Source organism: Micrasema longulum, unplaced genomic scaffold (genome assembly GCF_059751315.1).
Source record: "Micrasema longulum isolate JH-2025_06_02 unplaced genomic scaffold, ASM5975131v1 h1tg000614l, whole genome shotgun sequence".
Classification (NCBI taxonomy): Eukaryota; Metazoa; Arthropoda; class Insecta; order Trichoptera; family Brachycentridae; genus Micrasema; species Micrasema longulum.
The window spans coordinates 216,721-240,322 of NW_028277810.1; the positions used below are offsets into that span (position 1 = coordinate 216,721).

At 30.3% G+C, this 23,602-nt stretch overlaps 1 protein-coding gene across 2 annotated transcripts in view; it reads right to left on the reverse strand.

Annotated features, from left to right (window-relative positions):
* Positions 1 to 23,312, reverse strand: part of sano (CABIT domain-containing protein serrano) — a 209,459-nt gene extending 186,147 nt beyond the window's left edge. Inside the window, exons 1-2 of one of the 2 annotated variants that reach the window (XM_088228884.1) lie at positions 23,165 to 23,312; positions 13,638 to 13,801 (exon numbers count right to left, since the gene is read on the reverse strand). The gene's annotated coding sequence lies outside the window, so the exon portion shown is untranslated. Of the gene's footprint in view, positions 1 to 13,637; positions 13,802 to 23,099 lie in introns of both variants that reach the window. The other variant, XM_088228882.1, reaches the window with a different exon arrangement.
* Positions 23,313 to 23,602: the final 290 nt, after the last annotated feature.

Here is a 23,602-nt window from a genome sequence, read left to right on the forward strand (position 1 = left end):
TATAAACTTCAGACAAACTCAAAATATTGTAAAGTTAAGTCATTATTTCTTACGCTTTTCAATGTTTTTTTGTTGTTGTTATTATTGCAAATTTTATTTTTGTCAATGTTTTTTTACAACTATTATTACAACTTACGTTTTCTTTTCTTTTTTAATGTTATCTTGTTTCACTATTTTGTTTACTTTTTCGTTTCTCTAGCTCTTGTACATTATTCATATTTTTATTTAGATTTTAGATTATTTGAGATAATTGTTTGTAACACATTGTACCCTGTAGGGGGTGACGGGTTGTTGAAACCCTTTACTCAGTTTTACCCAAAACTTTACTTCAGAAATTTACTCCAAGTCCAAAGAATTATTGGTTAAGAATCTCTGGCAGAACAATAGCAGGGATAAAATAAACATAATCCAATCTCATTCCCACGATTCCGAGTTCCACTCCACTTGTAACAATTCAAGTTCAAAGGTAACTTACCTTCACAAAACCTCCATCTTACATCATTATACCAGCGCGATACAAAAATACATAAACATTTCTCATGCTATTTCTAACTAAGAATGCATTTATTTGAATATTCTTGAACTTCGTGTGGATATTATGTGCATTGGATTGAGGTATTAAGATTGTTAGATGCTCATGATAATGTAATGTTGAGGTTTACGTTCATTACGCACTGTGGAACCAAATGCAGGCTTCACGACAAAAAGTAAAAAGTGTAAAAAAAATTAACAAATATTTTATCACACTTTTTTATTACACTTTCAAATTCCTGACGATGAGGTAGTAACCTCGAAACCAGTCAAAGTGTAACGCATAATTAAAGTGGTTTATACAAATTTATAAACATATAAGTGTAAAATGTCATACCACAAAGTGAAAAATATTTTTGATGACAATAATACAATATTTTATTATTTTTAACTTATAAACATATAAATTGTGTATTAAAATGCATTTTAAAACTAAAAATTGCTGCCATGAAGTGGGCGGAAAAAATATTTTTTTCATTCAAATGTAAAGCAACTGATATATTTTCAATAAATGCAATATGCCTATTTATGTATAAATTTTCAAATAAAATAAAAGCATATTTTGCTACCATCTTTTTAAAAAAAAAAATTCTCGTTGATTTATAAAACTTCAAATAAAAAACAAAAATCAGATTTTTACTAGTTTTCTAATCTTTACAATTGCGATTTCGCAAAATAATGTTTTTTTGTGATAGTGGCTTTTGCCTTAAAGGTGACGATATATTGAAGTTCCTCCTTCCTTCCTCTTCAACCTTTTGTCCTCTACTGCTGGATAAAGGTCTCTTCCATATGCTTCCATTTTTCTCTCTCGGTTGCTACTTGCAGCCAATTTTTACCCCCTACAGCAGCTATGTTGTCGAACCATCTTTTTTGAGGTCTTCCGACGCCTCGCTTATTCTTCCAAGGTCTCCATCTTGAAATTTTAGGAGTCCATCTTGCGGGGTCATGTCTCGCAACATGTCCTGCCCATTGCCACTTCAGTCCTGCTACGGGATCCATGATATCCATTATTCTGGTTCTGTTCCTAATTTCTTCATTTCTTATTTTGTCTGTTAAGCTTTTACCAAGCATGGATCTTTCTGTGAATCACTGTGGGCATTTAAGCTTTTCTACATTTCGTTTTGTTAGGGCATTGGTCTCTACTGCTTAGTAAAAGTTCGGAGAAAAAAAAGCACATGTTTATATTAAAGTTACATATTAATGTTTTAATACATTTATTCTGTATTTTTAAAGCAATCAAATCTAATTCAGTGCGAGATTACGTAACGGGTATATCAATAAAAATGTAATTAGTCAAATCAAAGTCATAATAGGATTACACCTTCGTCTAAAATCGAACGGTTATATTTTAAATTAATATGATTACAAACCTTTTTATTAATTGCAAGAATCAACATTTAATTAAAATCCCTAATGTATTTTTCAGCCGAAGTAATGAAAATATTTCTGCGTAAAAAATATAACCATAACTCTTTACTAATATTTCCAACGGATACTCTCTGAATTACTTTCTTTATTTTCACACCTTACAAATTTAACACAAAAATAATGAATCAACTTTTATTTGTTGCAATAAATAATTCCATGTAGTGTTTATTAACCTAGCTATAATAATAAATAAAAAAATTGTATGTAAAACAATGAAGAAGCATGAAACAAGTTTTATGTCTACCCATGCGTTGAGTTGAAATTCATATGATCCTGAAAATCTGAAGACTTTACATAATCTATGGAAAATAAGCCACGGGGGTCACATTTGACGAAATGTTCAGGAAATAAGATTTTGTGATTGTGCGATTTCTTAGCGAAAATTAAAAATACGCAAATAACGTTAAATTTTGCACAACTTATGTAGATAGCTGGTGGCATTTTTCCATTTGCAAAAAACCTGCTGGTTTTCAATTTATATCGAAACTTGAAGCGCCTTAAAATTTTGATCAAAATGCTTGGTGTCTATTAGGGATATAATAAAATTAGATATATTTATTTTGATTAATTTTACAGTGTTATACTAGTAAATAAATTTATTTAACATTGTAAATTTACAAATTAATAAAATTAATACAAATGAATAAATCTTATACAAAGATTGAGACTGGTTCGTTTATGCGTAAATTGGTATAAACAAGTCCCTTGAGCTATTTGAATATTCCGTTAACGATAATATGTGGAATGGTTTTGCAATACTTTGGACCTACATAAGTTGTTCTTTTTGATTAAAAATACGACATTAATTCAAAGCGAATGTACAAACTGACTTACTTTATAACATATTGACATAGTTTGATGAAATTTAATACAGGTATACATGGTGTGCCGAAATCACCGATAAAAATAAAAGGGGTATCAGTACGTGTTGGAGTTTTATTAAACTCATTTACCAAATCTGCAACCTTTTCTCTGAGTCTTCTAAGCGTTTCAACTTTTTCGCTTTCGGGTAATGCAATACGACCAGCAGTACAATGGTAAAAACTAAAATATGTTATACGCAACTATTATGGGGAGCAGGATATCAAAATGACATAAACAGACTACAAAGACAACAAAATAAAATATTAAAGTTAGTATATGACCTTCCATATTTAACTGCAACTAGAGAACTTTTTAAACAAACTAAGCAATAAAATATAACTGAACTCTTTCAACTAGAATCATTAAAATTTATCCATAAATTAGCCACTAATGTAATTGTAGACGAAGAACTAAAACTAGTAAAAAATTGTAGTCAACATGGACATAATACGATAATATCAGACAAATACCATATACAACTTTCTAAAACAAGACAAGGACAATCAAGACTAATGAACCAGGGACTGAAATTATACAATAAACTACCAGACAAAACTAAACTAAAGACTCAGACAAACTTTTCAAAAGATGTAAAAAATATTATTTTGAACAAGTAAAAATGAAAAATGTTATTTTATGTAAAATGAATGTAATAATCCGTAAGGGTTTATTAATAAATTTTCAAATAAAATTTAAAAAAAGAATCTACAGCGCTTTTTTCAACACTCGGTTCATGTTTTTGCTCAGTTTTTTTGTCTTCTGCTTTTGAATGTCCTTGTGTATTTCGGAACTATTCCTCTTTGGTGTTTTGGAGGGGCTAAAAGAGGGTTATTTTGGACTCGAGTTTCGCGAGAGTTCGTGGAAGATAAAATAACAGCACTGCGATGCGTTTCTGAATCCTTCTTAGTACATTGGTTGTTTAGTAAATATCTGCTTTAACAATTGTCGACGAATTACCAGATTCATATTTTTTCAAAATGCTAGTTATATCTTTACGTTTATCATTTTTCCCATTTTCAGACTTTTCCGTTGATTCAAGTAATTTATCCGCTAGCTTCTTTGAAGGATAAATCACTCACAGTTTTGTACCATCAGCGAAAAAATGCGTTGCATCTGAATTTGCTCTTTTGTTTGATTTGTTTATTTGTTCCTGGTCATTGAAATTTGTTTAGAATAATACCACAAATCTTGACGTCACAACAACCAAGGCCAAACACGTAGCATTTTTCTAGCAACGTATTTTCATTATTTTATTTTTTTATATTTATGTATGAAAACTTTTCTCCACAATACCTATATTTATTTATTTGTTTATTTATTTAAATCTTAAAGTAGGGCACACATATCATACATATTGTTATGTGTGTTCTAATAATAACATTGCAAATATATTTAATTTATAAATTGTTTATCACATATGTCTTGACCATTATTTTAAATTTTGATATGTTTTTTCTTCATGAATATTTTTTTTCCATTTCGTAAAACTTTTTAATTGCTTTAAATAAAATTGAATTTTGTGACTTTGCCTTTTTCCTAAATGGAAGTCTAATTTTGTTCTTTTCTCTAGTATTGTGATCGTGTTCATGCTGGTTTCGATCAATTTTTTTCCAAAATTCTGTTTTTTTATTAGAGTTTATAATTTTATGAACAAATATCATTGTATTGTTAAATATTCTTTGTTTATATGTTAATAATTTCATTTCATTTACCATCGACTTTACCCTCGTGTATCTGTTTTTTTTTCAAAATGATTCTAAAGGCTTTATTTTGTAATACAGTTAGTTTATCTATGTTTTCTTTGTTTGATAAAAATAAAATGCTTTTACAGTAGTTAACGTGTGGTTCAATAATTGTTTTGCAAGAGTCCTTATCGATAAATCTTCTGATCCTTGATTTTGAAAAAATAAATATTCTTAATCCATTTCATTTATCAGTATTTGTAGCATGTGATATTTTCCTATTAAGTTCAAACATCTTATATTTGATCCTTCGTGAGTCCACGGCATTACCACGGGACCAGGCGCGAATTGCAGTTGACTTACAAGACACCCTGTATTATTTTTATTACACATTATTATCAAAGGTTCAAATGTTGCAAAACACTGAAGCCTATTTAAAATTAATACATTCTTAATAAAAGTCCGACACTCGCGATACTATACGAGTTTATTCTTGCGCTCTTATTTAAAGAAAGTATTTCGATCACATGAATAAAGATGGCCTAAGGCTCTATAAACATATAATTCAAACCTACTTATTATAATGCATGGCTCAGTTAACCCTTTTGGTCTGGTTGTTCATTTAAATAAACATGAAATTTAAGATTTATTTACTCCCATACATACCAAAATTGAAAAGCAGTGATTTTCTTTTATCGCTATTCGTAAGGACATCTACAGTGTTTTTTTGTTTATCTTGGATATTGATACTAAACAGAAAAAAAAATCAATTTGGCAGCTGGCTTCTGAATGGTTTGTTTCAGATTGAGATTTATTTAGATGGACGACAGGTGTGCGCTCCAAGCACACAAGTGCCAGCAAGCCTGAATCCAGCTAACAAATAAAAACAAACTTTTTTGTGTATTGTCGATCACTAACACATGCAGAAAAAAAAACGTACCTTCATACGAATAACAATTATTAACGTTTTGTAGCTCTGACGTCACATTTGTCTACCATATAATACAAGACTTGATTTTATTTATTCCGGATAATTTTTATAGCGCCATTTTTGTGAAAAATCCCCTCGAGGACGCTGTTCAATAAACATCTTAACACGTCCTGCAGCTACAGAGCACATAGGCGGTTGGGATTTTAGTTCCCGTTTTCCACTAGGTCATTTAAAATTTTGAAAATATATAGGAGCTAGAAAAAAACATGTCTTCCAGCCACATAGTGGATGGACGGTTGCAATCAAGCTCTGAATAACATTTTACAAAAAAAAAAACTAATTCGTGTTTTTAATAAAAAAATACATTAAAAATAAAAAGTTTACAGAAAGAATCTAGATTACATCATATCCTGCAACTACGGAGCGTATTAACAGTTAGAAATCTAGACCTTATTTACAGTTAAAGATTATGTTAGAAATTATTTTATAATTTATTTAATTTACATTATATAAAAGCTTATACTGACAAACATCTTGCAGCTACAAAGCGCATAGACGAATGGAATTCTAGTAGTAAAGTGACCACTTAAACCAGCCAATGACGGGTCACAAGCCCTGTAAATGCCTAGACTTTCGTATTCCCTTCTCAAAAATGTTTTCCTTCCGTTGCAACAAAGTAAGATCTAAATAACTGGGAGGAAATCCAGCCAGTCTGCAAACATTTGGACATACTAAAAACATTGTTAAATCAACTAACTGGTAAAAGAAGAAGTATAAAAATTGTTTTGAAGCGTTGCCTAGTAGGTGAATTGGTTCAGCCAGATGAATCTCACACACATGATAAAGGTTTCAGCTCTTTAACTTCATAAAAGTCAACAGATGGAAGAGAAGAGGAAATGTGGATGATTGAACATCGGCAGAATTGTGAATGTTACATACTGGTCATAAACCCTGTAAATGCCTAGATTTCTATTCCCTTCTCAAAATTGTTTTCCCTTTCTGTTGGAACAAATTTAGAAATTTATTATTTAATTTACCACGACCTAATAAAAAGGAAGTAGTCCAGTAATCAGGGGAAGGGTAACCGGAGAAGATTTTAAGCGCTGGAGGATTGAAGGGAAAAAAATAAAGGTAGCCCTCCCTGAAGGCAAGATTGCCACCGCGACTGCCAAGCATCAAGAAGAGCATTTAAATAACTTTTTTCTATACGATTGAGACATTTCTTGGTTGGGAGTAAACTAACGCCACCTATTACAGAGTAAGGCTTTCTTTTTAATGCGCGTATCACCGCTGGACCTCCACTGGGTCTTTGCACAGACAGGTCAGTTAAAACTGGGAGTTTTTCAGTCGAACATGTCCTAAATGCTCTATCACGAGTTAAAAGAGATTGCCTCTGTCCACTTAAATATTGAAATTCACATCGGCGTGTCCAGCAGCCAGATGGATAACACAAGCTACCCAAGTAAATGATTTTATAATAGACCAGTACCTACATACATGTATACATATCATTATGATATTTAAAACTATTTCAACCATTGATGATTGTTATATCCTTCAAGAAAACCTAAATGATTTATTCAAATGGTGTTGTTACAACGAATCGCATCTAAATATTGGCAAATGTCAAACCATAACTTTTTGCAAAAAAAAAAGCTTTGTCATATAGTCTAGAATAAATTAACATGTCTTACTAAAGATATCTTAAATCAAGGAGCTGGGTATTGTATTGGATCAAAAGCTAACATTTAGCCAAATAAAGTTAAAACTTTCTATTAAAGACATAGTTAAGGATTCTGAGTGCCGTTTAAGTATTTATGTTAATTTGTAAAGAGAGAAAAGGAAATGCAAAAATAAATACAAGCTTTTTTTTAAAGTTTTTAAAATTAAAATTAATTTTATAATTTTTAATTTTTTAAAGGGTTATTATTTTGTTTATTTTTATATTTTATTTTAACAGTTGAGAACCCCTGAGTTCTTATCAGGAGACAATTAGTATTATACCTAGGGCATTTAATATACATTTGCAACAATCCTAACAAATCAATGATTTATGATTTTTGCTATTTCGAATATACTGCGTTATCTACATTTTTTATATTTTTTTTTACCAAGTATTAAAATCCCCAAGTTATTATATGGAATAATGTATAAACAACTGTGTAATATGTATAGATATATTGTTATTATATTATTTCATATTTTGTAATAGAACACTGTAATGTTAAATGTATTTATGTTTATGTTTATAAAAGGCTTTTGTGCCGTGTACATACTAATAAATAATAAAATACATAATTAATTTTCGATTTTAAATATTAGTATTTAAAAATATGTCTTCTTTTGGTTAATGTAACATGGCATTGGAACACCGCCTCCAGATGGATTTTTAGCATTAACTTTTAAGAGTAAATAAATTAATTCGCTGATTTTTTATTTCGGTAGGTATTGGAAAAATCCTATTTTAATTTTTGTTTAAATCAATTGGTTGGCTGGAAGAAATTACCATTTGGCAATAAGCCCACAAATGTACAATTTACATTACGTCCAAAAAGTTAAATAAATAAATATAATTTTATGAGCACCCGCACTAACAAAATCAAAAAATTAGTGCTTTCTAAATTTTTTTAAAATTTATATTTCATCCAAATACATATATTTTACAAAAAACTAATAATAACGTATCCCTAACTCTATGAGACCAGGGGCAGTGTGTAGACACTCCACCCTGATGCTGCAAAAACAATTTTAAATTAATAGAACTTTTGGTCAAAGAGGATTGGCCTACTACTCGGTTAAATTGTAGTACTCACAATATAAAATTGCTATTAAAAAATGGATAGTGGAGGTGGGTTTTGCACGTATCGACGAGTGGATCAAGCCAAATAGGTAAAAAATTGTGTCCTGATTATGAAATTTTGTCTACAACTCTACCTGAATTTATTAAGTTTATTTTAGTTTTTATTGCTTATTATGTTTACGATGATAGTTGGATTAATTACGTTCCTACTTTTTTATTATGTTAACTATTTTAAATAACTCATTTAACGCATGTATCATTATATTTATTGTAAAAATTTTCCCTCGGCACGGGACATCCTAGTGAGGGAACATGATTCTGTATAATAATACAAAATTGTAAAAATATAAATAAATATAATAGAAAGTAGAAGCATGCACATTATTAAATAATAACATCTGGACAACACGCTTAATAGTATATAAATCTATGCAATATCTCACAGCAGTCTCCTGCTATAGTCTCTTCTCCTAGGCAAATCCAAACTTGCACACTTCTCCTGAAAATGGCTTTCGTTTTGGAGAACTTAATATGTTCATTAATGTTATATTTCCATTTACTTTCAATATTTGACACCAAATTCACTAACTATTCACGACTTAACGGCTTATTTTATATTATTCATGAAACGTGGCAGATATTTTTTATTTTTGAAAGCAAAATGGTGGCTTACAGAATTAAAGAGAAAGTTATTGTTCGCGAATGCGAATAGGGTAAATGAGGTTTTCGTGCAAGTGGAGGAGATAAAAGGGGGATTGGGAACATACCTCATGAACCACATTCAGCAAAACTAGAAATCGTCTCTCGTCTAATCAGGTATTTTGGTAACTGTTGTATGGCTTATAGCATTAATATTTTTTAATTAAAATTGACGATAGCATGCCAAATTTACAACATTATTTTAATTTCATTTATTTATTCATACAAATACATACATAATACAAAAAAAAAATTAACGTTTCCCAAACTCAATGAAGCCGAGGCCCCTGTGTTGAGTTTGGATACAAGATAATCATATCATAATTAAGATGAAATGAAATTTATAACAGATTAAATTCCCCTTTTTTATACCAACTTGTAAAAACAATTATACCTCGAATTCATTCATTAGACGTACCTGTAGAAATTATAATGGACTCAGTATTGATGTAGACATTTTTGACTGCACGTTGCATTTATACAGAAAATTTCTTCATGGGGTCGATTATTTGGGATAGTTGCTGAATGTGCATCTTGAGTGGTTTATGATATGTATATGTGCCGCATGTAATACATATGTTTGTGTATGTTTTATATGTACGTTCATGTGTGCATTCGGTATTTTTATTTATATTATTTTATTACTAACGATAACCTCCACGAAAAACGCAAATGTTAACAATTATTCTTTTCTCACTTGAATGTCTTATTTATTTATTTTTTCTATCACATTTAATTTTTATATTTTTGCATAATTTATGAAAACTTAATTGATCTTTTTATGTTAAAAATTTGTTGTTTTTAATACTTTTTAAGTATGACTGTATGTTTTAAATTATTAAATTATTGAATAAACGCAGCTCTGCAGCACTGAAACTGAAAAAAAAGCCAACATACCTTTGTAAAAACTCGACGATTCGCAGCCGAGTCAGAGTCTGAATAAAATAAAAAATAATCATAATTTGTCAGAACAGTATTTCTAATACATGAAGTTGCTGGATATAAGATAACTGTACCTAGAAGAAGCACTTCCACACTTCTGGTCGATACAATAAGGAGAAGTCTCAGCAAAATGTCCGTACGAGGTTTTTCCAGAAAAATCTCACTATCATTTGATCTGACCGTGCATGTTAAAATTACAAAAAAAAGTTTATTTATAAACCCTTACAGATTATTACATTCATTTTACAAAAATAATATAAACATTTTTTATTCATACTCTGTTGTACAAAATAATATTTTTTACATCTTTTGAAAAGTTTGTCTGAGTCTTTTGTTTAGTTTTGTCTGGTAGTTTATTGTATAATTTCAGTCCCTGGTTTATTACTCTTGATTGTCCTTGTCTTGTTTTAGAAAGTAACAAATGGTATTTTTTTGATATTCTCGTATTATGTCCATGTTGAATACAATTATTTACTAGTTTTAGTTCTTCGTCTACAATTACATTAGTGGCTAATTTATGGATAAATTTTAATGATTCTAGTTGAAAGAGTTCAGTTACATTTAATTGCTTAGTTTGTTTAAAAAGTTCTTTAGTTGCAGTTAGATAGGGAAGGTCATATACTAACTTCAATATTTTATATTTTGTTGTCTTTGTAGTCTGTTTATGTCATTTTGATATCCTGATAGGAGTTGCGTATAACAAATTTTAGTTTTTACATAGTATAATTTCAACTTATAAAGTATTTTCAATGTATTAGAACATGTTTTTTTTGTTGATAATAAATAGTACATATAAATATAGTGTATCTGGAACAACTGACGTTTTTTGCAATAAAACAAGGTGGACTTTAGATTTAAGTTTCAACGTAAAAAAACACTATATGGCCAAAGTGGTCTTCGGTATTTTATTTGCGTATAAAACAATAGCTTATTGCGATAATTTCTACATATTTAACTTCAAAACGGTAAAAAATGGACTCCCATGTTTTATCCTCCAAGGAACATAAATTAAAACGCTCATCAGAATCCTTGTATTTGAATCCTTGTTTTGATAAATTCTTGTACTTGAATTAATTTATTTTAATTGTTACAGTTTTTCCTTTTGATGATATTTTTATCTGATTTAACATTTTGAAAATGCAAAGCCATGATAACAAATGATAATAATGTAAAAATCCAGTAAATATCATTCTTGAATTATTTTCGATGGAGCTTTTTATGTTGACGAATTTTTATGACTCACGCTTTCAAAACATTGTGAAATGCATAGATACAAGTATATGAGTAAACATGTAAACTTTTAATTTCAAAGGATCATATACTGTAGTTTAGAGATGGCGTGGTAGACAAATAAGTAATTGTAATAAAATGTTTTATTTTAAATAATCAATTATGTCGATCGTCCAGTAAATTTTTTAAGATGTGCAAAACACAAGGTTCCTAAGCAAAAAGTAAAGCAATAATTGTTTGATTAAAATTAGCAGGAAATACAAATTTTTTACCTAACCTAATTTGTTATTTATAATGTATTAAACGTGCTTTTTGTTAAGTGCTGATGCATAAAATATTATAATATTGGGTACGCTAACGATCTCTCTTAAAAATCTTATATCTTAGTCAATTTACAAAGCGTCTGAACGCGACAAAATGGATAATCTTCGATTAGTCCTTTACAATAAGGCGCCATTTTGAAATTTGGCTAACCAACATGTATTCTGCATAGACCTATTAATACACATATATGCACCTTGAGCCCTTAAAATGACACTTATCTGGTGCCCAAACGCTCAGTGATGCCCAATGCATATTTAGTCGTTCTTTAATTGCCAGCCGGGTGTGACTTGAGCTTGACGTTTAGAATCGAAACAAAAATGCGTGCCGTTGTCGTGAAAACGCGTAAAAATCGTTCGGATAAACATTATTAAAATAATGGCGTAACTTTTCATTGGGAAGTAATTATTTATAAGTGATTGAATAAGTTATAAATAATTCATATCAACATATAAAAAATATTTTTAACGTTAAACTACGCCAAGCGGTATAAAAATGAAACTTTTCTTTCTAACAGGGATGCACTTGTAGGATATTATTATTTTAACATTCCGCAACATCCAGTAAAGATAAATAAATTGATAGAAATTGGAGTAATTTAAGGAAAGAATCTGATTAGGATCCAACGTCCTCTAACGTTCTCTATCGTCTCCAATTCCACCTCAACCCCAAGAAAAACTTCCTTTCCAGCAGACTAGTTTCAGACTGGAATAAATTGCTAAGCCTAGTTGTCCATTCCATTTCGGTCAACCAGTTCAAAAACCGTTTGGATTAAATTTTGAAGGAAGAAGACCTTGGGCAAAAACCACTACACCAGATATAGGCGCATCAGCAAAGGCTGCCTGCCTATAACGAATAATAATAAAAACAAAAACGAATGTTGTTTGGACAAACAAACATTTTATGTACCGAAAATTGGTATGCTCCCAGTTTTTGTAGTATATGCAGTCTCCCCGAATGCAGCTCTGGTGTAAATAAACAAAATCTGTAACTTTGGGTATGGGTACGTTTTCGTATCACTACTTTAAAAAAATAATTTAATCTGTAGGGCACAACAAGGACATCTATATCTATATCTATATTAATTTATCGTATGAAAGGAAACAGTTTGTAAGGGAAAATAATTCCATCTCAAACAGCATTAATGTATCTTTGGGCGTACCACAGGGTGCCCACCTTGCTCCTTTGCTATTCAATCTATTCATCAATGATCTAAAAAATGTTTTTCTTACTTCATCAATTTGGCTGTTTGCTGATGAAACTAAAATTCTCAAACAGATTGACAGCCCGTCCGATTGTTCACTATTACAATCTGATTTTATGTCTTTTAGCACCTGGTGCTCATCCAATAATCTACATCCCAACTTAAGTAAGTGCGAGGTAATAAGATTTTTTCGTCTGATACGACTACTCGCTGAACGATGAAATATTATCATCCGTGTCTAGTATACGAGATTAAGGTATAACACTTGACACTAAACATTATTTTACAATTCATATTGAATATGTTATCAATAAATCCTTAAAACTCCTTGGATTTATTAACAGAACAACAACTGACTTCAAAAATATCAATACCCTTAAAATTCTCTTCTGCTCCCTAGTTCGCCCGCACTTAGAGTATTCTTCTGTTATCTGGTCTCCATATTATGATATTCACATCAAAAATATTGAATCAGTTCAACAACGATTTTTGAGAAAGATAGGCTGGAAGTTGGGCTTATCCAGAGACCAATATACGTATAATAAGTTAAAAACTAACTTAAATATATCTTCTCTTCAAGACCGTTGAAATAAATCCGACCTTCTAGTCCTATTTAAAATTCTCAACCCACTATTTGATGCGCCTGAACTACTGAGCTCAATAAAATTAAATATCACAACTAGAAACCTCAGACAAAGATTACTCTTTCATACCGATAACCATGGTTTTCATTCCCCTATGCCCAGAATTCTTAGGTTTGCCAACAAACATACCAGTCTTGATTTCTTTGATAACCAGTTGTCTTCTTTCAAACGATCACTGAATCAAATTCAATTGTAAACATCTCTCTCCCGCTTCCACTCCCACAAAGTCTACTATATACCATTGCGTCTTTCTACTTTTTTAATAGTAATTTTCTTTGTATAAATATGTCCTTAAAATGCCCATTAGGTGTATATATATAAATAAATAAATAAGTATAAATAATAATATAATAATTCTTACCGTTTCACGTGGTTGATCAACAGTTGATTTCTTGCACAGTTGGAGAATCTTGAGGTTGAAAATTTTAATTATTTGTAATATTTTTATCACTGTCATAAAAACACGAATCGTCACTTCATTCACTGGCTTGATTTAGTAAACCTCATTCATTTAGAATCGTTTTTCTGTGGAAAAGTCGAAGTTAGGAGTCATGGATCATTAGTCTGGGACAGGGGTTAGCTAACTATGGCCCGCGGGCCGAATCCGCCCAGTTGCGTATTTTATACCCGCCATTCTAAACGCATTCGCGGCTGTAGCAAACGCTCTTATAGCTCAAATTTACGTATTTAGTATGTTAATTCGCGCTATAAAAGTATTTTCTACAACCGCGGGAGCATTCAGAATTGCAGCCCAGATGCGTTATCCATTTGGGGTGTTTCGGTAATACTCGGAAATATGTGTACTCGCGATGTTTCGGAATCACTCATTATTAATTAGCACTTCAATTTGGTCCTGAAACCTATATTAGCAGTGTGAAATATTTTAAACTAGGATGATTTTTCTAAGCGGTATTGTTATAAACCGATTTGCCTATTTTTGGCTAGTACAATTATAATTTGCTGTGGAATATTTAAAATTAGCATAATTTTTTTACTCAACCAGTTCTAAAAAGGTTTTTTAACCTAGATTTTTCCCGTAAGTGTCGAATAAATTGAGTTTAAAATAAATTAAATTTCAGTGTTGAAATTGTGGTTATTTGCATAGCACAGGTACACTAAAGTAGACTCAGTGACCTCTCTGACTGAGAATTGTGCAAGGTAGTAAGGTGCTTCGAAAAAAGTTCAATTTCAAAAATCCACCTCTGAGTAGCGCCTGCTAACGGCACTCAACATAAACATTCTCGTTTTCGTTAAAATATCTCGGCTACCTCATAAATGTCTAGTAAATTATTTTTATTTGCTTTGGTTACTAGGGTGGACAACGCGTCGGGTATCTCCATTCGACTCCTCCGCTATTTACGAAGGGATTTCGGGTGGAATCCGGAACATCCTGAACGGATAACGCGTCGGGTATTTACGAATAAGCCTCTAGCGCCCGAATTATATATTTTTGTACTAAACTAATTGTTTTTATATCATAACGCATGTTTTGTCGGAACTAAAATTATTATTTTTTCTATGCTAGCTATTTTTATTGTTATGTTTTTGATGAGTTATTTAATTTTACAAATATTAACTTTTTTTTTCGAAATTTATTGCATCTGAGAGGTAAAACATTTTTAAGGAAATAAAGATGTCATATTGAGCAATAATAATCATAGCCGATTCCCCCTTACCCTTCACTTCATTCCTCTACAAGAACAAAATACCACTGGATATAAAGACTTGACTTATTGCCTGTATATAAATTAGATTTAGTATATAGTAGTCACTGTGAAAATCATTAAGCAAGATAATTTTGATTGCTAAACGATACCTTGATAAGAAATCTTGCGTCGTTTCGAAACCGGTCTATAATTAAATAAATAATAAGTGTTTTAAAGCAAAGTGTTTCTACATTTTTTTTTCTAAAACATGAATTATTTTTGTATTATTTTATTTAGAGAAACAGAGTGAGTTTATAAAAACCATATCTCAGTTATCATTTCAATGTTTTTGTATTATTTGCTATTGATTTCAATGATACTAATATTTTCTATATTTGATTATGTATGTAACTAAATTTGTATAATTGTATTTAAATATTTATATCTGATTATTTTTTATTTCATCTTCTTTGGAATTTTATTATTTATTATTTACACTTTATTTCTCTGGATTTTTATTTTATTTGCAAAGTGTGTTATTATGATTTAATTAATTTGACTATTTTTTTTTGTTAATTATTTTGGTTTAACACAGACACAGCCTAAGAAACCCCTTTAAGTTCATGAATATAATTTTGAATGAATAAATAAATAAATTATAAAATGAATAGCAGTAAGAGCTTAAAATAAAAAATATTTAAATAAATGTTTATTCAAATAATATAAACAAACATAATTCATTTCTAATGTTTAAACATTTTTTTTTTTGCACCACAACAGGCCAGGAGGCCCAATTACAGTGGTGAATTACATCACAGAACACCCAGACTTGAGAAAAATCACATTTTCAAATTTTTGTGTTCTCACCGGGAATCGAACCCGGAACCTTCCGAGCGTGAGTCAAGCGTCTTGACCACTATACCACGGAGGCCGCCCGCACTGCCGCATGCACTTACTTTGTGCAACCTTTATCATTTACAGATTAAAGTAAATATGCTTTGTTTTTTATGTACCACTTTACTTTTTAATTTAATAACCAATCAATTTTAGCACCCACACAACCTTCACTGTGTAAAGTTTACATATATTATGTAAATTTGTAATTAACCCTTAAGAAAGCCGTGTTTAGCCAAAACGTTATCTTTTTTTATTCCTTTTTCACACCTAATTGTGCGAGGACAATAAAATATACTAGTGTTTAAACACCGTTTTAAATCAATATTTCACATCAACTAAGCCAGGAATTGAACCCGAGACAACTTGCATGGCAGGCAAACGCGCTGACCCCTACACCACGAGGCCTAAATTATGTTTATTATTAATATTTAAAGCATTAACTTTATGGTCAAAATTTCTACTAAATCTTATTAAATATTTGTATATAACTACTTACAGATTTTTATATGTCTACCGGTTTTAAGACGTACCCGTCTACAAATAATAAAGGGTTAAAAGTAAATGGAAATATTTCACATTAGGAAAGCTTTAAAAAATAAGGTTCTTTTGATCAATAACCAAACAACCTTTCAATATAGTCCGAACAATGTTCCACTGTAATGGTTACCCTAAACCTAATTAGCTCATCCCCTCCCTCCATCTATTCTACTCTTTTTAACTATTTCTCAAACATCATAGAATATTTTCATAATTTAATCAGTGCATGTTTGTCCTAATTTGTGCATGTATTTATTAAAATGCATGTCGTGTCGGTTTCATATTTTTGTTCAACAATTTTTTGAAAGTGTGTAGTGGGTTTTGCGTGTTGGTTTAATTGGTGTCCTGACAAAGATACGGGTGCGTCTCGAAACCGTTTGATATAGAAAAATCGGTAAGTGGTTTTACACAAATATTTAATAACATTTAGTGAAGTATTTTTATTTTAATCTATAAAATTCATTTAAGCTAAGTAAACACCAAATTGATTTGAATAAGTACGTAATCATACACAGATCACAAGACCTGTATATGCCTAGATATCAATATTCCCTTTCATCTGTTTTTCCTCATTTTTAAGCTTTTTAAAAAAACGCTTGGCCGCCCCTGATTTAGAGACACGGACGCTTAATAATAAAAAGCAATCAAAACAAAACGTAAAACCGCACATTTCAAATTATTATCAAATGTTACGTAATTCTAAAATACAATATTATTTTATTTTATTAAATCAAAAAGGAAAAGCATAATCATCATTTCCCCCTTTCCGCACCTAATGGTGCATAGGGCACTGCATGTGTACACCAATGAGGAAGCTCAGTGGGTTTTTATTTATTTTTATTTGTTAATAAACTGTTAAACTACCTATGCCAAAAAAAAAATTACAATTTTTATGTATCGTCAACGCTTTGATTTTTTTAAGTTTTGTATTTCTGAAATAACTCCGCGTGTGACGTCAGAGGTTTTCTTCCACTTATTCTCGATCAGTTCCGCCATCGGTCCATTGACGGCAAGCAAACCGTAAATCTTCCATAACTCTCTTATCATTGGTTGATTCATATGAACCAGTGACGTCGTTCGAAGTAGGTCGTTTTTATTGAATATTTTTTGTATATTTTTTTTTCAGGAAACTTTGCCCTACAATTTAATGCTCCAACTTTTACCGCGGGCAAGAAAAAAAATATTGCATCTAATTTCCCGTAAAGCTGAAGTTCCTCATTGCAGCGTATCTTGATTAAAATAAATACATGAATGTAAGATAATCAGTCTTACGCTTCAGGTACCAGTTCAGGGACTATAAAATATTTTGAGTGTAAAAACACAGTTTTAAATAAATATTTTATATCAACCATGTTGGGAATCGAACCCCCAGACCTCTTGCACCACGAAAAACGTACAAATTTACGTGAATTTGAAAGAAAAATCATATGCATTTTTATGTAAATAGTTTTTTTGTGGATAAAACACACAAAATAAAAAATTCTTACGAGTATAACAGATTAAAATCTCGAAAATTTTGTGCGATTATCCTTTTCCAATACCAACGCTAATATTGATAGTCTCGTAATTTAAGTACAAGGCTTATCTTCACACTAAATTTGTAATCAGTGTATAATATCAATATCATGTTGTTCATTACATGAATAAAAATGTATTTAGGAAGTAGCAACGTGTTTTATTAAATTGAATATAACTTTATTATGTTTAATAATTTGGTCCGGCCCATGAATCGGAGACAGAATGGTAATTTGGCCCCAGACCTAGGAAAGGTTGCCCATGTCTAATATAAATGTTTTTCGTTCCCACCTGATGAATATTTAATCGATTCTATTTTAATTAAAAAAATATTTTGGTTCTGATTCAGTGGTCTTTGAATAGATATTATATTTGCAATTCCTTTATTATCTAGACTTAATTTTATATAATCTTATAATACAATTCATAATGTAATGGGTTAAACAGCCCGTAAAGTAATGCACACTACAATATTACAAATTATTCAATTAATTAAATAAAGCCTTTTTCCCTTCTCAAAACTATTTCTAGAAGAACTCTCTATTAACATTGCTGCAACGTTACATACAGTTTCTATGGGCATACTCGTATGTCAAAAAGATAATAAATCATCTCAGAGAAAATATAATAATGTTTCAGAATCACTTTCTACCGTTTTTTTTTGAGTTATTATGCAAAAGTTAATTGTATTTTAATATGCGCGTTTGCCAGATGTTGCTTCATTCGTATGTTTTCACAAAAATATAGAAAGGTATACGTTTCTGCACTTATAGGTAGTAAATATGGACCGCTTTTCTTTTTCTGTCAGAATTTCAATAAACTTCCGGATACAAGAAAGTTCTCTGAGTCCATGGGGATGAAATACACATACGATTCTGAGTGAAATAATATTTGAATTCTAGACTATTGTTTTTGACTCGATAGGTCTCCTCAGGTGAAAATTCTGAATAAGAAAATCAAGTAGATAAAAGTCCCCCTCGTTGTGTAGTAATTACCGCGTTCGCCTACCTTTTTTGAGGTCTTGGGTTTGATCCCTGATGGAGTGAACGTAAACTTATAAATAAATATTTATATTCTACTTCCACAACAAATGAAGCAAACCCACCTAAACAATGGAGGCGGATTCTTTTTATAAATGACATTTTTTCTAATTCTCAAGGCACTTTTTACAGGTAAACCATGAACTGAAAAGCGGTGAAATTTTTCACGCAGGTTTTACCAATTTAACCTATCCTAATAAATACTCGAATTTTCTTTCACTGATTTTTTAATGTTGTTTGTAATGTGACACATTTTTGTAATGTGTAGCATATAACGATAATTAATGACATAAATACTGATTCGTATTGTAATTTTATGCATTTTTCTTGAATCACCGTTTACATGGTAAACTTCCTGTATGAACTTCAGTAAGTAGCATTCAAGAATAACATTCACAGTAGGCATGTGACTAGTACCACAGACAGGTTAAGTCGGCACTCCAAATCTGTACAACCATAGGCAATATAGACGTACAGTATAACAAGTAAGCAAGTTCATACGACCTCTTTAAATGGTCAAAGATATGGCAACATGTTTGCCGTCTCAACTAGACGCAAGGATAGAAAATATCGACGATCGTTTATCATGAAGCGATTAAAAAAAGAGGAAAAAAGGCTGAAACTTTTAACCACAGATAAAGAGCAATACTTAGTTCAATGACTGACTTACGAATTATGACCCCTGGAGTTATAGAATTATAATGTGCCAGAAGGCGCGAAAAATCATGTTTGCATGCATCGCACTGTGTCCAAAAGTCTGACATCCCGTCTGCGCGCATGCGTGAAGTGGCCGCGTAATGTACCCAGACCGCGAACAATATATTATCATAACACAAATACAAGATAACTTTGTATAATAATAATGTTTTACCAAAAAAATATTTTACTGAGTAACCACAAAAAATCCATTATTGGGAAAATTTAAAAAAAAAACAGTAAGTATTAATTTGGTAATTAAGTAAATTAATAGCGTTTAATATTAAACAAGGTTTATTTATAGACTGCCGGATAAAAAAATCGACAACCCTGGCAATACTAAAAATTTTTATTTAGAGATGTTATGTTTCTTTTTTACTTTTTTTTGTTTTTTAATATTTTATGTTTACTAAATTATTATTTTTAATTTTTCCATTATATTTCATATTGTGTCCTACATAATTATGGTTCACTGGTGTGATTATTTCGGTAAAACTTTTTTTTGTAAAAGGTTCTTTGAACCGTTGATGTATAAATAAATACCAACAAAATGTCTACCTTGTTTTATTTAATAATCAGACAGACGGTAAAGTAATCGAATTCTTAAATAAGATTATTTGTGAACTACTTACACATGAAATGTGATCCCACCCTATTCACTTTTAATCCCAGAAGTATTTATGCGTAGTTTAGTAAGCTTCAGTTTGATGTCTGGAGCCAACGCTTATAAGACTGTGCTAAAAAATTCATCTGAGGACGGTGCTGAAACGTTGTGTTAATAACAAAAAACCGACATAATACAACATACTGCTTTTGTAAACCATTATTGATTTACAAATGCAGTGCGCTATGCACCACTAGGTGTGAATAGGAGAATGATGATGCTGACACTTAAATCTTAAAATATCATTCGTCTATCTCTATTATTTCTAAATTAAACTTCCACCGAGAATTTTCACTAATAAACTTGTATGAAAAAAATAATTTTCCTAATATTTATGGCATTTAATTTGTGGTTATACATTTCAACAATATTAGTAAATATTAAATGTACTTTCCAAATTTATAATATCTAAAGGTTTTATAGACGTTCCCGTCTCTTTATCAGGACACTTATCACAATAACATGCAAACCATTATTTTTTTATTTAAAAAAAACCTTGGAAAAAAATTGCATGTTAGTGTAATAAGTACCCTGACAAAGAGACGGGCACGTCTCAAAACCGGTAGACAAACAGCGGTTATATACAGATATTTGCTAACATTTGTTATAAAATTTAATTTTATTAAAACTGTTCAGATAAAATTTCGTTTGCCATATTTTAAAAATTCGTTTCGTTTTGAACTCGTATAAAAAATAATGCTAATGTTATTTTCAAAGCATAGCGAGGAATTCAGCAATTTATTGCGCAAATTTATAATTTTTTTTAAAACCGTAAATCAATCATTTGATTTAACTGGAAAGCACATATGTAAATATATTTATTTATTCATTCAAAATTACACTCGTTTAAATATTAATCAACTTATTAAAGCATTTTAGGCTGTGCTCGTGTCAAGCCATAATAATAAACAGTAAAAAATACGTAGTCAAATAATTTAAATTTAATAATAATGACATATGATGCAATATAATAACTTTCCAAAAAACAAAATTTAAATGATAAAGTTCAAAAGAAGACAATGTGAAAAAAAAATTGATATAAATATTAAAATACAAATTTAGATTCACACATAATCAAACATACAAAATAATCGTATCATTGAAATCAATAGAAAAAAATAAAAAAATAATTGAAATTATAATTGAGATATGGTTTCTAGAAACTCTCTGTAAACTATAGTAAGAACTGAGAATATTTACTTGATCATCATTTTATAATGTAAATCTTCTAAAATAGTTGTAATAAAAATGTAAATACTTTTAACAATGTAATATTTTTGAAAATCATAAGTATAGAGGAGTGTCCCATATCATTAGATTCAAAAAGGATAATAATAAATAAAATAATCCATTTGAAAAATTCGAATTTTATCATTTTATTAAAAGTCATATGAACGTCCCTGGAAATATGCTAATCGTTTGTAAGTCAAGATTAATTACAAAATTCGTCTTTATTTTTCCATTTTTTAAGTTATTTAAGTCAACAAAACATACGTCTGATGCAAAATTAGAATCAACAAATGGAACATAACAGAAAAAAAACACTTTCAACAAATATTTTAAGTTGATACAACTGGTAACGAATCCGAGACCCAAGAAAAGGCAGCCCGCCATGCTTATCACTAACATGCAAGCAGATTAAAAAAAAATAATAATAATAATAAATTCAAAAAAATATTAATTTGTCAGTTTTATATTTAAAGCACTAATTTTGTGGTTATTCATTATAATAAAATAAATAAAACAAATTTGTTTTTAACCACTATTGCTGTATTTTTTTCACCGGCTGTTTTCAAAGCTAAACAAGCTTCATTCTCAGAGTATACTAAACAAATGAAATTGAAATAAAAACAAAAATATGAAATTAAATTTTTTATATTAGTTTTTATTTGAATTGACTAAAATTGACTAATCCAGCGAAATCTTTTATAAAAGTTAAAAATTGAATTAATTTGGATTTTAAATGATTTTTTTTGCGGTTTTGTTTTTAAAAGTCTGACTTAAATATGTTTAAGGGATTACTTTAATTATAATTTATCGCAATAGAAAAGAAAACATTTTCGAGAAAATAATATGTATTTTTAGGCATTTACAAGGCTTACGAACTGTCATTACCTGGTTTAAGTTTCTTTTTCAGGCGCCTAGTAAGTGAAATAATTCAGTCAGATGAATGACACCAACATAAAAAAAGGGTTTAGCTCTTTTACTTCACAAAAGCCAACAGACGGAAGAGCTGAGGAAATGTAGATGTTTGAACGATGATTGTTAATGTGTGTTAAGTCGCCACTTGAAACAACCAATGACAGGTTATAAGTCTCTAAGTCTAGACTTCTGTATTCCCTTATTAAAAAAAAATCTCCATCGTTGTTGCAACGAAGTTAGATAAAATTAACGTATTTAATATGTCTTTGAAAACGAAACCAAACAAAATACTTTGGAAGTATTTCGTTCAAAATATTCACATCTAAATTAATGCAATTTTTAACAGTGCAAGCTATTTTTCTTGCCAGGTAATTAGTCCTGTAAATGCCTAGACTTCTGTATTCCCCCCTTTAAAATGTTTTCCTTCTCTGTTGCAATAAATTTAGATAAAATTAATGTCTTTAATATGTCTTTGAAAACAAAACCAAACAAATAGCTTTGAAAGTATTTCGTTCAAAATATTCAAATCTAAATTAATGCAATTTTTAACAGTGCAAGGTATTTTTCTTGCCAGGTCATTAGTCCTGTAAATGCCTAAACTTCTGTATTCCTCTCTTTAAAATGTTTTCCGTCACTGTTGCAATAAATTAAGATCTTAAGAAACTCCCTAAGGAGTGAAATCCAACCTGTCTACGAAACATTGTTCATTAATGTGATGTCAAATGGTTTGTTTTCTACCAGGAGAACATACTTTGGAAAAGATCACTAAATTCACTGCACTTCACTTTATAACACAGCTCGGGTGAACAACTGAGTAAGCGCGGAATTGTGAATAAGAATAAGAGCCGGTGACAGTAGTACAGCGCACGAGCGCTCGCGACGAGAGCGACCTTCAGATTGGAGCGCTGTATGGAAGTATTCGTTTCGTGGTTTTTTCAAACCTGCAAAAGCGGTTTTCACAGGCTTTTAAGGAAAGGTGCGTCTGCCAGTAGTTTTTCTTAAGCTCTAAACAAAAATCTCAATTTACATATTTATTATTAATTAACGCCCGTGGCCAATTTGTACAAATTGTAGAACATAGTTAAAAAGTAACAAAATATACGATAAATGTTAAGTTCATAAATCTTACATACACATTATTTATTTCCCAGGAATCTTACTGGAATCTTACACGCAAAATATTTTTTAA